A 4,573-nucleotide genomic window follows, 5' to 3' on the forward strand; every position below is an offset into this window, starting at 1 on the left:
TATCAAAGAGCCATGAACACTATCTTTCATGACCTCATTGGAGGGTATTTAGAATGTTATATTGATGACATTGTGGTTAAATCCCAATCCATGGAAGAGCACCTGTTTCACTTAGAAGCAGCCTTTGAAAGAATGAGAAGGTTCAAATTAAAGCTCAACCCTCTTAAATGTGCCTTTGGCGTATCATCTGGAAACTTCTTGGGTTATGTGGTACACAAGAAAGGAATACAGATTGACCAGAACAAAGCCAAAGCCATCATTGCAGCCAGGCCTCCATCAAGTAAGAAAGAATTGCAGAAGTTCCTTGGACAGGTTAACTTTCTTCGAAGGTTTATTTCTAACACTGCAGGAAAAACTAAAGTATTTTCTTCCTTGTTAAGGCTGAAATCTGAAGAAGAATTCGTGTGTTCAGCAGAGCATCAAATTGCTTTCGAAGGTATCAAAGCCTACTTGGCTAACCCTCCAGTGCTGATGCCACCAAAGGGGAACAAGCCCTTGAAGTTGTACATAGCTGCAGCAGAGGATTCATTGGGAGCTTTCTTAGCCCAAGACAACGAAGAAGGCAAGGAGCAAGCTATTTATTACCTTAGTAGGTTTTTAAATTCTTGTGAATGTAAATATTCAGCTGTTGAAAAGCTGTGTCTTGCTTTGTATTTTGCTGCAATAAAATTAAGATATTAACTTTTGCCTACAACTGTCTTGGTAATTGCAACCACAGATTTGGTTAAATATATGTTATCTAGACCAATGTTGAGGGGAAGAATTGGCAAGTGGATACTTGCCTTATCAGAATTTCATCTAGAATATGTCCCTCAAAGGGCAGTAAAAGGGCAGGTTTTAGCCAATTTCTTGGCAGATCATCCATCTCAAACAGAGAGCCAGGAGATAATGGAGCTTGGTATGGCTAATGTTGAGCCATGGCAGATGTGGTTTGATGGGTCGAAAGCCAATGGTTTAATTGGAATTGGTATTGTAATAAGATCTCCACAAGGGGTAGAAACCACACATGGTTTCAGAGTAGATGAAGCCACTTGTTCTAATAATCAGGCTGAGTATGAAGCTTTAATAGTAGGATTAGAAATCCTTATTGGGCTACAAGTACATGCAGTTGACATATTTGGAGACTCTCAATTGGTGGTTAATCAAGTGAAAGGGATTTTCAAGTGTCAAAGCATAAGTATTTTGCCATATTATGTTGCTGCATTACATTTGCTTTCTCAGTTTCAAATAGCAAATGTAACCCATGTTCCAAGATTCTTGAACATTAGAGCTAATGATGTGGCTCAAAAGGCTTCGAACTTCAAGAGAAAGGATAATTCTCAAAGGGACATAAGTCAGACAACATACCAGAAATTAATACAACCTTTGAATAAAAGGAATATGGTCTTGGAAGCCAACCATAATGACTTACAAGAACAAGATTGGAGGCATCCAATAATGCAATATTTAGCTGGTCCATCTTCGAAGGCCAGCAGGAAGGTCAAATTGCAGTCCATGCAATATATGATATATGGTAATGCTCTTTACAAAAGAGGAGGAGATGGCTTATTGCTGGAGTGTTTGGGCCCAAAAGAAGCATTAACAGCCATGGCTGAGGTTCATGAAGGCATCTGTGGCGCTCATCAGCCTGGTGTAAAGATGAGATGGTTGCTTCGAAGGCATTCCTATTATTGGCCAACCATTCTTAAGGACTGCATCGAATATGCAAAAGGTTGCCAGGCATGCCAAAAACATGGCGCAATAAGGCATGTGCCCATAACTGACTTACATACAGTAGTGAAGCCTTGGCCATTCAGAGGATGGGCCATGGATATGATTGGCAAAATACACCCACCTTCTTCGAAACATCATTGTTTCATTCTGGTGGCCACTGATTACTTCACTAAGTGGGTTGAAGCCAAGCCATATAAGGCTGTAGATCAAACAGAGGTCATTGGGTTCATTAAAGACTTGATCCATAGATTTGGCATCCCACAAACCATAACTATAGACAATGGGATTGTGTTTGATGGGAAGATGGTGAGATCTTTTGTGGCAGAATTTGGAATTAGTCTTGTTAATTCCACACCTTATTATGCACAAGCCAATGGTCAAGCTGAATCATCCAATAAATCCTTGAAAAAAGGTATACAAAAGGTTGTGGAAGATAATCCTAGGGATTGGCACAACCTTCTGTTGGATGTTTTGTGGGCTTACAGAACTTCCCCAAGATCAAGCACAGGAATTACTCCTTATGCCTTAGTATATGGGCATGATGCAGTGTTACCTGTGGAAATTAATATTAAATCTTTGAGGGTAAAATGCCAAGATCAGTTAGATCCCGAGCAATACCATCAAAGCATGTGCCTGGAGTTAGAAGGCATAGATGAAGCCAGAATCCTGGCTTTGAATAGCATTCTTTTACAGAAGAAGAAAGCAGCCAAGAATTACAACAAGAAAGTTAAACGCATTGGCTTTGATGAAGGTGATTTGGTATGGAAAATAACACTCCCAATAGGAATTAAAAGCCATAAGTTTGGCAAATGGTCACCTAACTGGGAAGGGCCATATCAAATTCATAGAGTTTTGCCTTTTGGAGCATATCATTTAAGAAATTTAAATGGTTATGTACATCCCAAAAAGATTAATGGCAGGTATCTGAAACCTTATTTTCCAACCATTTGGGAAACACAAGGAATAGGATAATACAAAAACACAAGGCTATTCGAATGATGCACAAGATTTGTTCTTTTATAAAGAATTAAATACGTTATGCCACAGATTGGCCCAGAAATCATTACAATGTCTTAATTGTTTTTGTACAGTAGACTTTCTATTGCTAAGTAATGGAAATAATTGGATAGCTGCAGCCATGTCTCCTTTTCGATCAGTCAACTCTTGATTGGTGATGTGCAATTTGGTATCGGTTCGAACCAAGGCCTGGTTTACTGCAGCTAGCTCCTCTTCAAGTTGGGCTTTCTTCTCCAGCAGCTGAATTCGAAATTGAGAAGCAGAAGAGTGCTGTTCCTTGAGATCTGATACTTCAGTATGCACTTGAGAAACAAAACTCTGATCCTTAGCCAGTTTCTCGTCTGCAGCCTTAGCAGCATGACAAATGTTGAGGTAGAAGTCAACAGTAGCTGCTGCCTGAGATAGATAACTTGAAACTTTCATGCCGGACTGCTCAGCGATTTTGCAACATTGAAGGAACCTATCTCTGATTATTGGCCTTTGCAGAGCCTCGAAGGGAATTCTTGAGAAAGAAATTAGCAGTTCTAGGCATGTGCCCATATCTATCAAAGGTGCAGAAGGCTTGCTGCTAGAGGAAGAACTCTCAAAAATTTCCAGCAAGGAGTCAGCCAAGACTAATGGCTCAGCTTCGGCATTAAATGATGGAGAGGTAGAGGGTGTGTCGGAGAAACTACCCAGTTTGGCTTCGAAAATGTCTACCTCATCCATAGACATGAGGGGTGCAGAAAGTGTTGTGGTGAAAAGCACAGAGGACTGCATGGGAACAGGAGAAATAGGTGGAGCATTTCTGGCAGCCTCTATGGTCTTAACCACCAATGAATCAAGTGAAGAGGGGCTGGAAGTGGGTAAAGATGATGAACCAAGAGTTGGGGAACTATCAGCACCCTCTGAAGGAGAATCAACTACCATGTGAGATGAAGTAGCAGTAGGAGGAAGAGCGAGGATCGAAGAAGCAAACTGAGGCAGATCAAGAGTCAAGAAAGGGAGGTATGGTTCTAAGCCAAGGAAAAGAGATGCAGGGATACTTGGACTCGGAAAAGATATATTGAATATAGGCTTAGGAAGTGGGAGCATGATTTGAATGGTTTTCACGCGTTGCATCTGGTCAACTTCAACTGAAATTGGGGAAGGTCTCGCTGGAAAGATGAATGCAGTGGTCGTTGCTGCAAAAAGAAGAAAATGTGAGGTAATGTCAAGTCTCAGTCTTGAAGATTCGACAAGAAAAGAATAAAGGCATGAAGAAAATTACTTGTTCCAGTGTATAGTTCAATAGTCTGTTGTTCTGTTGCCATTTCCTTTGGTAATGCATCAACAGCAACGACCTTCTCTCTTAGGAATTGTTGCTGCTGCCTCCCCTCAGCCCTTTCAAGGACAACTATGGCTTTGGAATATTCTTGTTCTACAGCCTTATGGATGGGGTCTTCAAACGAGCCAGTAGTTAAAGCAGTAACCTTCCTCCTCTTTTCTATTACTTGGGCAATTGTCTCGGAATCAGAATCTTCAGTAAAATCGGAAGGAGAAACAGTAATTTTTCTTCTCCTTTTCCTTTGAATTGGTATCATTCGCTCCTCCATTGTCTTCTCGACCTCTTTAGGTTGGGGTCCAGACTCTTCAAAAATGAGCTCCTCCTCTACCTTCTTAGCGGTCGTCTCCTCTTGAGCCAATTGAGGTACTCTTTTGCTTCTTTTCAAGGGAGACTCCTGTTCTTGATCTTCTTCTTCTTCTTCTGTCTCTGGAAGCTCGGTTTTTTCCTTTTCTAGCTCAAGAAGTCTCTTCTTCTTTTGTTGTTGACCACCTTCATAGAAGAAGGATTAGAGATAAGATAGCAAGCATTATGTGGGGA

The sequence above is a fragment of the Camellia sinensis genome, chromosome 11, assembly GCF_055761805.1.
Source record: "Camellia sinensis isolate YWXY chromosome 11, ASM5576180v1, whole genome shotgun sequence".
Lineage (NCBI taxonomy): Eukaryota > Viridiplantae > Streptophyta > Magnoliopsida > Ericales > Theaceae > Camellia > Camellia sinensis.